General features: G+C 41.9%; 1 protein-coding gene across 1 annotated transcript in view; it reads left to right on the top strand.

The window, feature by feature from the left end:
- The window catches only part of LOC126481881 (sodium/potassium/calcium exchanger Nckx30C), a 1,430,899-nt gene that overhangs the window by 132,235 nt on the left and 1,284,513 nt on the right, over nucleotides 1-14,151 (top strand). The gene's annotated exons all lie outside the window — the stretch shown is intronic.

Below are 14,151 nucleotides of genomic sequence, written 5' to 3'. Positions count from 1 at the left end.
CCTTCTACGTGTGAACCCTATCAGGATGTTTAATGACAGCAGACGCAATCAGGGTGACTACTTGTAGTATGTAATTTCACCACTGCACCTCTTAGCCTCAAGTCGTTAAGTGACAGCGGAATCGTAAATGCCTGTATAATGCAGGAACGACAGGGTCGTGAATAAGGTAGTCTGCAGGGGGTTTCAAGAGAGACTCATCCAATTTCACAAAACTATATCTTCAACATGAATGCAGGTAGAAACTTCGAGTAACTGGCGCAAAAGACTATAGAGTTTTTATTATCATCATCATCACCGTCATTAGCATTCATGGAGTAGGTTCGAGGAACCTGCTTCAGCGTCTTAGCTTAATCATTTCCTGGGCCGACGTACTGTACCTACCCCTTTTGGCATAAACTGCAAAACGTTTTGGAATATCTGCCTTGTTGCATTCTGTCTCTACATGTTGCTTCCATTTCTGCTTATATAAAATATTTCTGCTTATAGCAAATATTTTAAGCTCATTTGTAATAATCTTCGTTTATTTTTCTTCCGTTTAATTTATGTCCTTTAACTGATCTGAGGAATTTAATTTCTCTCGTCATTTATGTCTTCCTTGTTTGCTATCAAAGATTCTGACAAGCAAAGTAGCACTGGAAGAGCTATCGTTTTATAGAATTGCAGTTCCGTTTCTTTAGTTGTCGTTTGTTTAATGTTCTTTATATTGTCCTATTGACACCATGAAATTTTGCTGTTTTATTATTTATATCTTTATCATAATCTAAAGAAATTTCGCAGCCAAGGTAGTCAAAATCATCAACAGTTTTGTTTCCCATTACTATTTTTGAGTGCACGTGTTGTTTTCTCAGATTGCCATTCCTTTCTCTTTTTTATAGATATACTGAAATTATAATTTTTACCAATTTGGTTTTATTTAAAAATATTTTTTTGTATTATTTCTCCTGAAGTGGCAGTTATAGTCTGATCGTCAGCATACATTAATGTTTTTATATAATGATCCTTATCTGGTTTTATCGCTTTGTTGTTTTCTGTTTTCTTATTCTATTTTTTAAGCATGACACTCATATACAAAATAGAATTAAATTAGAAGAACTTTGTTTAGCTGCTAGATTAGTTGCAATGTCATTCTTAGTTCACTGTCCCTGTTTCTATTAATTTTTTTTCATTGTACAAGCTTCTTATGGCCCATATAAAGTGCCGTTCAATTCCTTCTACCTCTTTTAATCTCAAAAGAACTATCCTATTTTGTAAGAGTATTTCTTCTACATGCATGCACATAGAACCTTTTGGTTCTTTCACAATTATGTGTGAAATCACGTATTCATTTACTTTCCACAAATCTTCAAAGTGTCCTCAGCCACGCACACGAATAACATTCAGATGATAATCAAACCTGCCCAATAAATTTGCGAGTTGCGTATGCTTACCACATTTACTGCAGGCGCTATGCAAAGTCGCAGTTCGCCCGAAGTTGTTGGAAGGAGAGGTACGTAAACGGAGTCTCCCTCGCAACCGCCCCCAGGACTTTCCTAAAAGAAAAAAAAATCAGATACCATTGACATGAGATCATGCGACCTTTAAGGCGGATGACGCAGTTTCATAGTAGCGTTTGTTATTGCAGCACCTCATCAGAGTACAACACTTAGTTCTGTGTGGTTCTTGTAAGAAGCGACTTATTTTTATTTCCTCTGCGCTCTTGAGCTTAAACTGCCATAGTTCGTGTGTGTTTGTCTACTTATCAGGCCGTTTTTGGTATGGATAGGAACTGTGATTGCTGTGTCCAGATTGTGAGCTGAGGTGGTAACCCTTTGCTCCAGGTGGTGTTGGCTTTCGTCACGCAGCTTGATGCTGTTGCCACTGGGCATCACTGTGGGGGACCAGACGTGGGGATCCGAAGGACGTCCAGCAAGTCCCATTTGTCCGCCGACTGGCCCACTACTTTGGTCACCCTGGGTACTGTTTCCACTGACGTTGACTCCTCACCTATAGTCGAGTGAGTGGTCGTCCCAAGGTGTGGCACACAGCGAAAGACTTTCCGGGGGATCAGTAGGAGGGCCTCCCTGGTTCATCTGACAAACGGGTTACGGGCGCTATCTGTGGCTAGCAGAGATCCTGAGCTAGATGATTCTTCTAGCTCTGCTGCAGAGGAAGCCTCTCTACCAGCAAGGTCTGCGCATTCTCAGAAGGTGGGATTACTGGTAGGTGGAAGCTCCTATGCTGGGCGCGTAATGGGGCTCCTTGGGGATATGGCTGCCGAGGAGGGGAAGGAATCCAATGTGTACACAGTGTGCATAACGAGATAAGACATTCCACCTGTGGAACGGGTGCTTCGGAATGCCATGAAGAGTATAGGGTACAGCCAACAGCAGGTGGTGACTCATGAAGATACTACAAAGTGTGTCACTTTGGATCGCAAGAGATTCTGTCTGGTTTTGAGCGACTAGCTGAAGAGAGATGAAGGCAGAGCTCACCATTGTGCTTTGGAACACAGACGACTAGAGTGTCTGAATCGGAAGCTCAGGTGGTCCTGCGACAGTAATGGCTGCAGATTCTTCGACTTCCAGGGTCGCAGATTTTCGGGTTCCGCTAAATGTAACGGGTCCATCACACACAGGAAGCGGCTACATGGCTACAGAGGGCAGTGTGGAAGGGTGTGGGCGGTTTTTTAGGTTAAAGGAACTTACGAATCTACAGGAAGGGCATCAGTCTAAAAGGGCGGAGGGCAAACACTGGACGAGGATAGACCCAGCAGAAGTCGGTATCATAGTTGTAAATTATTGTAGCTGTGTTGGGAAAGAACCAGAGCGACAAGCGCTATTAGAAAGCACTGTGTCTCAAATCGTTGTAGGTACGGAAATCTGGCTGAATCCGGAAATAAGTTCAGACAAAATTTTTACAAAGAACTTAACCGTGTTCAGAACGGATAGATTAAATACAGTTGGTGATGGAGTGTTTATTTCTGTCGGAAGCAGTTCATCTTGTAGTGAAATTGACGCAGAGAGATGCTGTCAGTTAGTATGCGTGGAGGTTATACTCGACAACTGGAAAAAATTAATAACTCGTTTCTTTTACCGATCCCCAGACTCAGATGATTCAGTTGGTGACCAGTTCAAAGAAAACTCGGTTCTTATTTCAAGTGCGTATTCCACTCTTACAATTATAGTTGGTGGTGGCTTCAATCTACCCTCGAGATATTGGTGAAAACAATTGATTAAAGCCGGTGGTTGGCATGAAACATCATCCGAAATTGTACAGAGGGGTTTCTCATAAAACCATTTTGAACAGTTTGTTCAGGATCTCACTAGAAGCGTAAATGGTTGTGAAAACCTACTTAGCAGCAAATAATCCTGAGTAAATAGGGATCAAGACAGATACAGGTATTAATGACCACAAGGCTACTCCAGCGAGACTGAATACCAGAACATCCAAACCTACCAAAAATAAGCACAAACTATAGCTATTTAAAATGCAGATAAAAATTCGCTTTATGCCTTCCTAAGACGCTATCCCTACTTCTTCCAGTCTGATTGCTTAAGCGTAGACCAGTGGTGTTTTAATTCAAAGAAATACTATCGATGGCAGCTGTGAGGTACATACTACAAAATTCATGAGAGATGCTCCTGATCTCCCACCATACACAAAAAACTTCAGAACACTTTTGCAGAAGCAACGAATAAAGCTTGCCAAATGTAAAAGAACACAAAATCCTCAAGATCGGCAAACCTTTACAGAAGCGCGAAATTTCTCACGAACTTCAGTGCGATATACTTTTAACATTTCCACGACGAAACTCTCTTTCGAAATCTGTCAGAAAACCCAAAAAGAAGCTGGTTCTATGTAAATTATGCCAGCGACAATACGCAATCAATACCTTCATTTTGAATTAGCAATGATGATATTACTGATGACAGTGCCGCTAAAGCAGAGTTACTAAACACGGTTTTCTGTAATTCCTTCACAAAAAAAGACGAAGTAAACATTCCAGAATTCGAATCAAGAGCCACTGTCAACATGAGTAACGTAGAAGTAGATATCCTCGGTGTAACGAACTAGCTTAAATCACTTAATAAAGGCTCGTAGAAAGATCTGTTCCGAAACACAGGAAAGACAGAAAAATACCGACGAAAGAAAATATGAGGAATCCGCCGAATTAGAGGCCCATATCACTAACGTCGAGTTGCAGTAGGATTTTGGACCATATGCTGTGTTCGAACATTATGAATTACCTCAAAGAAAACGATTACTGACAAATAGCAAATGGATTCAGAAACTATTGTTATTGTGAAACACAGGTAGCTCTTTATTTTCATGAAGTTGTGAATGATATAGACAGGTTATGTCAAATGATTCCACATAATTTCAGATTTCCTGAAGGCTTCTCCACAAGCGACTTCTAATCAGATAGCGTGGCTATAGAGTATCGGCTTATTTGTGTGACTGGGTTCGTGATTTCCTCTCAGAAAGGTCACAGTTGTAATAACTGACGGAAAGTCGTCGAGTAAAACAGAAGTAATATCTGACGTTCCCCAAGGAAGTGTTATAGGATCTCTGCTCTTCCTGATCTACATAAGCGATTTAGCAATCTATCTGAGCAGCCTTCTTAGGTTCTTTGCAGACAATGCTGTATTTACCATCTTGTAAAGTCATTAGACGATCAAAACGAATTGCAAAATGATTTAGACAAGGTACCTGTATGGTGCGAAAAGTGGCATTTAGCTCTAAATAAAAGTGTGAAGTCATTCATATGAGTAGTAAAAGGAATTCGCTAAATTTCGGTTAGACGATAAATCTAGAGGCTGTGAATTCAACAAAGTACTTAGGGATTACAATTACGAATAAAACTGGAACGATAACATAGGTAATGCAATGGGAAAGCACATCAGAGACTGCGATATGTTGGCAGAACACATAGAAACTGCAACAGATCTACTAAAGAGACGGCTTACACTAGGCCTGTCCGCCCTCTACGGGAACACTGCGATCCGGTGTGGGATCCACAGCAGATAGGATTTTAGAAAAAGGTCAAAGAAAGGCAGGTCGTTTTGAATTTCGCAAATAGGGGAAAGAGTGCCACGGAAATGCTAGACGAATTGGGGTAGCAATCATTAAAATAAAGGCGATTTTCATTGCGGCAGGAGCTTCTCATGAAGTTTCAATAACCAAATGTCTGTTGGCGACCATTTATATAGGAAAAAATGATCATCGTTATAAAATAAGAGAAATCAGAGCCCACACACAAAGATTTAAGTGTTCGTTTCCCCCGCTCGCTGCTCGAGACTGGAACGGTAGAGAAGTAGCTTGAAGGTGGTTCGATGAAACCTCTTCCGGGCACTCAGTTGTGAATTGCGGAGTAATGACGTAGATGCAGATGGAGATGCAGATGGAGATGCAGATGGAGATGCAGATGTGAGTTCTTATGCCCGATCCGTCGCTGAGTCAGCTAACTGTTAAAACATACTCTTACACGCAGGTGTCAGTGCTGTGGTACTCTGCCCTGTTGAAAAATGAAATTTTCTACATTTGCTCGCAGTTGTCAAGAACGCCACATCTGCATCGTACACAAGGTAAGCAATTGCCATAAGCGAGCGAGCCAGCTGCTCCAGGGGAATCTACTGTCAACCACATGAGCTGGCATCTTACAACTGGCGTTAATTTTACGTTCAATATGTAGGTTAAAATTCAGCCCAAATTTCTATCTTCATTCATATGGAAGATATAGTCTTGTAAGTCATTTGAACCTTTTTGCAAACATTATGTACTTCTTCGATCGAAGTGCCTGACTGTTTTTTTAGTTGGTGTGTACAGTGGATCAGATATAACCTGCTGCTGTGGTGTGGCACCGTTACGCATTCTACGCGGCATTCCGGATCCCGTCGGCGCTTCGCTGTTCTTTCTTGTGAAGTGTTTACTACCGCAAACAGTGGCGCAGATGCTCATGCAATTGCTGCTAATTGCCAGTAACTGGTGGGAACTAGGACAACGAGAGTTCTCAAATGTACTCAAGGATCATGTTGCAGACCGTTTTGCGATCTCAAAGGATTCTTGATGTTACAGATATATGGCTGCCTACTTATAACGCGTACTTAGGACGTAAGAATGGTACCCTAATTAAAATTTTATTTTCAATATATTTACGTCATTTACAGTTACAGTGACGGTTATAAGACAGTTCACTAACGACTTAATACGGATATCACACCGGTCTAGACGTACTTGACAATGGCGATAAATGCCGAAACAATCCGTCGTGAATAAATATTAGTTATTATACCTAGCTATTTTGGTGCATCTGTTCTAAAAATCATGTCGTTATCGGACACATATTATGCTGCTGGCCCTAAAGAACAAAAACTGTTTCTTAGCGGTCTTGGCGTGTGAAAATTCCTTCTGCTACCATACATTGCAGATCGCCCCAATACTGAGAATGCCAGAAATATATAATCTTTTAATCCGTTAATGCCTACAGAATGTTCTTATGGATATGCTCGGCGTGTCTTGGAGAACCACTAATGAAGTTGGTGTTGATATTTCACGAGTGTTATTTTCAGAATCAAAATCTGTTATGTAGAAGGCGCCAGCGGCAGCGGACAATTGGTGCTTGACATCGTTTCAGTCGCAGACAACGTTGGAGAGCAAGTCCTATGTACTCGTTACCGTGCTCTCAATAATCACACTGGAAATCATGTTCACAACTTCGGTAGCTTTCACGCGTCGTGTGTGGATGTATTAACCACGTGGAAATATTTGCGGCAGGGCGACCTACTTACCATGCAAACCATAGGGCGAGCTCGTCAATCGAAATAAAATATTCCACTTCTAGTGCGCATAAATCCACACAAAGGTCTCAAACAGTTCCCTATCAAGGATCTGAGTTAAAAAGTAAGATCATGGTAGGCCTTCCGAAACCGACACCCAGTGACAGATTATTACTGGTGCCGAACCGGGATGCGAACTGGGTATCATGACTTCCGCAGAGAATGGTCTCACCGACTCTGTTACTCAGGCATGACCTACGTCCTTCACGTCTAACAGTAACTCTCTCCTACCTAACAAAGTTCACTTACAGGTCTTGTCGGAAAAGCATATTACGGGGAAATGGCTTAGCTACATACCATGTGTTGTTGTTCAGCGGAGTGTGCATCGTTCTGAATGTTGCCGGGAAATTAAAACTGTTCATCCTGAAATAACTAGAATACAAAATTTATTAGTCCGTAAGATCTTGAAAACTAAGAAGTTCATATTCGTGAATGATATTCACTCCAAATTCCCTTCCATATACACATCTATACATTACTATGGAGCATCTACAGTTGCTTCTTCAACAGCAATTGATGATGCTCCATAGGAACGTGTAGATGTATATATGGAAGGCAATTTAGAGTAAATACTAACGTGACGTTGAAAAAAAGTCGATTTGTACAGTTTAGTGGGAATAATGTGTCTTATAAATTTGTGACGAGCTACTGGGCTAGGATATGGAACTCAGTATATCTCGTCCAACAATCCGGCGAATGCCGGGGCGGTTCCTTTCAAAGGGCACAGCCGATTCTCTTCTCCATCCTTACTCTCTTCGAGATTGTTCTGCGTCCCTAACGACCTCTTAGTCGTTTGGACCGTAACATTCCTTCCTCCTTAATTTTCACTTAGGAACATCAAAGCAGTATTCGTTTCTGGGCGCCGAGTTTAATGAGACAGTATGAAGATATGAGATCAGCGACAAAACTGACATCAAAAGTGGGGGCTATGTAGAACACAGAGTGAAGGGGTACTGCAAGATAAAGCGTTACTGAAAGAGCGAGGAGGATATAGCGTGAGAACAGGCAAAGATAGCATTCTCGCTAAATGAAGTCTAGTAGTACCAAGTAAATGCTTCAAGCTGGGAAATTTCTGAGACTATACAAGTAGAACACAGCATTGTACGTACAGAAAACCTGGAAAGACAAGAATCGAAGCGTTTAAAATGTATTACAGTAGGATACCTAGGATTAAATGGACTGATAGAATAAGAAATGAGGAGGTTCTCCGCAGATTCGGTAAAGTAAGGAATATGTGGAAAACATTGACAAGAAGGACAGACAGATTGATAGGACGTGGCTTAAAAAACAAGGCAATACCTCCTGTGGTACTGGGGAAGGCAAAGAAGGCAAAACTTGTGAGGAAATACAGAGATTGGAATTACAGAACAATTGATTGGCAATGTTGGGTGTAGGTGCGGATTAGAGATAGAGCGGTTAGTACAAGAGAGAAAATCATGGTGGGCCACATCAAACTTGTCGGAAGACTGATTTAACAAAAATCTGTTTGCTTGGGAGAACTATAGTGCAGTTCCCACAACCTCCTGCAAGGAATGCAAACGGCGCACGCCACTATAAAACCCTGTATTATCCCGATGTGAGTGCTGCGTACCGAGTTCCACATGCGGCCGATCATCACAGGAACGCTGTGCGTGTAGTTAAGCACATTATGCGACTGACACGTGGCATAACGTTCATATCCTAACAAAAGCTTAGGATTAACCACTGCATGGTAAAATTGCAAGTATTACAAACTTTAACTTTTGATTTTTTCCTAAAGCTTTTAATAAATTTCAACCCTTTAACACTACAAACTTAAGTACCCTATGCAAACAGACAACATTAGTTACATGAAATCATTCAAGAACACGCAATACTATACTACCTTCGGCAACGTTTGGGAGATTTCGTTTACCACCACTATTGTGTTTTGCACTCAGTTTGAAACACGTTTGCCACCTACTTATTTCCAGGATTAAAGATGAATGGATTCTACCGTACTTGCTTTCAGGATGAAACTCAAAAGGTTAATTTTATAGACAGGAAGATGCATCGTGATCAGAGAAAATGGGGGAAAGCACGCGTTTTAATGCAACAATAAACACTCATCATAGATTGCAGGCTATTTAGACTCGTATATAATGTAGCCCATTGCCCGGAACAAGGTTCACAAGAGATGAAGATATTATACAGAAATTACGTGAAACTGAGTGTTAAAAACAAGGGAAGCCTTCCAGTGAGAAGCCTTGCAGTGACACTAAAGCAAATACCGACAATAATAACCCGAAACAAGAATTGAGTAAACCCAGTACTTATCCCTGGCCTGTTCACGAACAGATGAACTACATTTAGCGTTATCTTTCCAAAAAAAAAAAAAAAAAATAAAGTTTATAAAATTCATATGAGTACGTGTATGTCTGCGGCAGAGGTTACAGGTCCAGGCTTGGTAATTAAAACACAGAGTGATGAACAATAACTCAAGAAAACTTCAACAGCCAAAATCGGTAAAATTTTTTTATTGGATGGCCGTTTTCGAGAGAGCTATGCTGTCATCAACAAATTTAATGCTTTAAAATTTTTACAACATATTGTCCATCAGTCGTTTCACACTGCATATTCACTTCCCACAACCGTAAAGATCACTACACATTGGCATGTCAAATAGAAAAGTGTTATGTACAAACTAACATAACTACTTTGCGCCGACTGTAAGTGATCGTGTTCATCACTAAGTTTCACGGTGGCATGGTGGCGCCGGCCGGGGTGGCCGAGCGGTTCTAGGCGCTACAGTCTGGAACCGCGCGACCGCTACGGTCGCAGGTTCGAATCCTGCCTCGGGCATGGATGTATGTGATGTCCTTAGGTTAGTTAGGTTTAAGTAGTTCTAAGTTCTAGGGGACTGATGACCTGAGAAGTTAAGTCCGATAGTGCTCAGAGCCATTTGAACGATTTTTTTTTTTTTTTTGAAGCCTCAATAATCCCTTCTCCTTGTGGGAGGGATATTCGGAAAGTAAAGTCCGATCGGGTGCGAAATGGAAACCAACAGTGAAAACCGATGAAGTTTTGCACAGATTCGTTGCGCAGTGTCTCTGGAAAGCACGTCGCCATCTGACGTGGCTCTTTTCAGTTCTGAGCGCAAAGTGGGCACTTAAAGATGTCTAGAAAATTGCGTCTTCCACCAAGTATAGATCCGTGGACGCAGATTTCGCCTGCACGCATTTCCTTCTTTATTCCAATTCTTGGCAGGACATTGCACGAGCGGTAAAGACGCTCCTGTAGCGTTTTCTATGGGAAGTGTTTGATCGTCCGCCGCACAGCCCGGACGGGCCTCCCTCTGAATTTCATCTCTGCTCAAATGAACCACTCCCTCTGACGACAACACTTTGGCGCAGGCAACGACTGCAGACCAGCGCAAAGAAGTGGCGGGAAACACAGGCGGCTGCCTTTTATGACGAGAGTACTGAACGTTGATACAATGCTACGATACATTTCTAGGTTAGAGCGGCGACCATGTAGAGAAGCAACTTGAAAGTGTAGCTAAGTGTTGCCAATAAAACATTTTTGAATTCCACTTTAGTTTCCACGTAGCGCGTGCAGATGGGTAACCCAGTGAACAGATTTCCAAAGTGGGCAGCTGTCGTAAGAGCACCAGCGACTTCAGTAAGCTGGAGAGATATATTGACGGTTGCTGCGTCACAAACTATGTCCGTATTCAATACCTGTAATGCAAGTTAAAAATTGGGGAGATGCTCAGTCAACTGATATGTGCCTACCTTTTGTATGTCTTGTACTTCGCGTGCAGTCATTATCTAACATACTGGAGGTACAGACGCTGACATAAGTATTCGAAGAAGAATATGTTTACTAGTTCTATCATTTCTACAGGTTCTCTAGATTGTCGCACAGATGACAAAATGGTAGATATCGAAATAGATCACAGAGGGATAGAAAAACAATTAAAATCGCTCAAAAAAGGAAAGGCCGCTGGACGTGATGGAATATCAGTTCGATTTTACACAGAGTACGCAAAGGAACTTGCCCTCCTTCTTGCAGCGGTATACCGCAGGTCTCTAGAAGAGCGTAGCGTTCCAAAGGATTGGAAAAGGGCACAGGTCATCCCCGTTTTCAAGAATGGACGACGAACAGATGAGCAGTACTATTGACCTATATCTCTAACGTCGATCAGTTGTAGAATTTTGGAACACATATTATGTTCGAGTATAATGACTTTTCTGGAGACTAGAAATCTACTCTGTAGGAATCAGGATGGGTTTCGAAAAAGACGATCGTGTGAAACCCAGCTCGCGCTATTCGTCCACGAGACTCAGAGGGCTATAGACACGGGTTCCCAGGTAGATGCCTTGTTTCTTGACTTCCGCAAGGCGTTCGATACACTTCCCACAGTCGTTTAATGAACAAAGTGAGAGCATATGATCTATCAAACCAACTGTGTGATTGGATTGAAGAGTTCCTAGATACAGAACGCAGCATGCCATTCTCAATGGAGAGAAGTCTTCCGAAGTAAGAGTGATTTCAGGTGTGCCGCAGGGGAGTGTCGTAGGGCCGTTGCTATTCACAATATACATAAATGACATTGTGGATAACTTCGGAAGTTCACTGAGGCTTTTTGCGGATGATATTGTAGTATATCGAGGGATTGTAACAATGGAAAATTGTACTGAAATGCAGGAGGATGTGCAACGAATTGACGCATGGTGCAGGGAATGACAATTAAATTTCAATGTAGACAAGTGTAATGTGTTACGAATACATAGAAAGAAAGATCCTTTATCATTTAGCTGCAATATGGCAGGTCAGCAACTGGAAGCAGTTGATTCCATAAATTATCTGGAAGTAGGCATTAAGAGTGATTTAAAATGGAATGATCATATAAAGTTGATCGTCGGTGAAACAGATGCCAGACTGAGATTCATTGGAAGAATCCTAAGGAAATGCAATCCGAAAACAAAGGAAGTAGGTTACAGAACACTTATTCGCCCACTGCTTGAATATTGCTCACCAGTGAGGGATCCGACCAGATAGGGTTGATAGAAGAGATAGAGAAGATCCAACGGAGAACAGCGCGCTTCGTTCCAGGATCATTTAGTAATCGCGAAAGCGTTACGGAGATGATAGATAAACTCCAGTGGAAGACTCTGCAAGAGAGACGCTCAGTTTCTCGGTACGGGCTTTTGTTGAAGTTTCAAGAACACACCTTCACCGAGGAGTCAAGCAGTATATTGCTCCCTCCTACGTATATCTCGCGAAGAGACCGTGAGGATAAAATTAGAGAGATTAGAGCCCAGACAGAGGCATACCGACAATCTTTCTTTCCACGAATAATGCGAGACTGGAATAGAAGGGAGAACCGATAGAGGTACTAAATGTACCCTCCGCCACCAACCGTCAGGTGGCTTGCGGAGTATGGCTGTAGATATGCAAAGAAGGTAGACATAAATACAACTGGTACAAAATAATGTTGAGTATTCTACTAAACATATAAAAGCATTGTGTTTGTACTACCAGAGGGAACAAAAATAGTTTGTTTACATCCTGACACAAGTATTCGAACAGAGAACAGGTAATATTTAGTTATCATCCCTTCTGAATGAATTAGTGCCCTTACTTTTGGACATTCACTGTACATGCTATTTGGTGACTGCAGAATCCGTATTTTTCCACTTCGAACAATTTATTTCAGGTGGTCGCTAGTTCTAATGTGATATTTCCTAACACGATTTTCGTCTTCGTTCCAGATGTTCCCTATAGGATTTAAATCTGACAATTGGGGCAGTGTACTCAAAGCGTGGGGAGCGTTGTACGCTATTCAATGCTTCACAGGTTCAGAAGTGTGCTTTAGATCATTGTACTGTTGGTAGTAATAATTATTTCATAATCCCAGCCTCTCTGCACTCTTCTTAACATTTTTTCAAGAATCCTCTTGTATTAAAATTTGTCTACGATCCCATCTACGAACACCTATTTCCCACCGTCTGATAAAGCCATAGCCGAAAATGGCGTTCAAAAATACTTTGGTCATAAATCAGGGAGCAGCTGTAATGAAACGGATCGATAGCGTTCCGCAACATTGACAGCATTTAGTGTCGCTGTTTGTGGCAGTATATTGAAGTATAAGATAGCTAAGACTGAAACACAAACGAGCTGCACTCTTTTTTCACTTACATTGGCAGAACAAAAACCCAGTTCGTTTGTTCTTTAGCATTAGACATGAAATTTTTCTACAAAGAAGCCACGAAAGAATCCATAAATACCATTTGTTGTTGAAGACTACAGTGATCCTCTTTCGTGACACTGTCTCAGTAAATATTTATGTCTCCGCATCCAGTGTAAATTCTGAGACGTGATTTCGATGATAGTCGACTTCTTCCAGTCTTGATTTGTGACATCTGCAATTTCGTACAGATGCTTCGTTTTTGGAAGTTAAAAGTTGAAGCTGTTGTTCAGTTAATCAATTTGTTCATGGTAAGGAAGCGCTGGACATTGCATGTCAGCAGGGGACTATTGGTATTTTGGTAATTGAGGTAAGATCTTATGGGACCAAACTGCTGAGGTCATCGGTTCCTAAGCTTACTCACTGCTTAATCTTCAACTCACGCTAAGGTCAACACACACACCCATGCCCGAGGGAGGACTCGAACTCTGACAGAGGGAGCCGCACGGACCGTGACAAGGCGCCTTGGACCATGTGGCTACCCCGTGCGGCAACAGGGGACTGTTCTACATCTACATCTACATCTACATACATATTCCGCAATCCACCATACGGTGCGTGGCGGAGGGTACCTCGTACCACAACTAGCATCTTCTCTCCCTGTTCCACTCCCAAAAAGAACGAGGGAAAAATGACTGCCTATATGCCTCTGTACGAGCCCTAATCTCTCTTATCTTATCTTTGTGGTCTTTCCGCGAAATATAAGTTGGCGGTAGTAAAATTGTACTGCAGTCAGTCTCAAATGCTGGTTCTCTAAACTTCCTCAGTAGCGATTCACGAAAAGAACGCCTCCTTTCCTCTAGAGACTCCCACCCGAGTTCCTGAAGCATTTCCGTAACACTCGCGAGATGATCAAACCTACCAGTAACAAAACTAGAAGCCCGATTCTGAATTGCTTCTATGTCCTCCCTCAATCCGACCTGATTGGGATCCTAAACGTTCGAGCAGTACTAAGAATAGGTCGTATTACTGTTTTATAAGCGGTCTCCTTTACAGATGAACCAGACCTTCCCAAAATTCTACCAATGAACCGAAGACGACTATCCGCCTTCCCCACAACTGCCATTACATGCTTGTCCCACATCATATCGCTATGCAATGTTACGCCCAAATATTTAATCGACG

This window comes from Schistocerca serialis, chromosome 5 (assembly GCF_023864345.2).
Source record: "Schistocerca serialis cubense isolate TAMUIC-IGC-003099 chromosome 5, iqSchSeri2.2, whole genome shotgun sequence".
NCBI lineage: Eukaryota > Metazoa > Arthropoda > Insecta > Orthoptera > Acrididae > Schistocerca > Schistocerca serialis.
The sequence above is the reverse complement of the archived record's forward strand: the minus strand, read 5'-3'. Positions and strand labels throughout refer to the sequence as shown.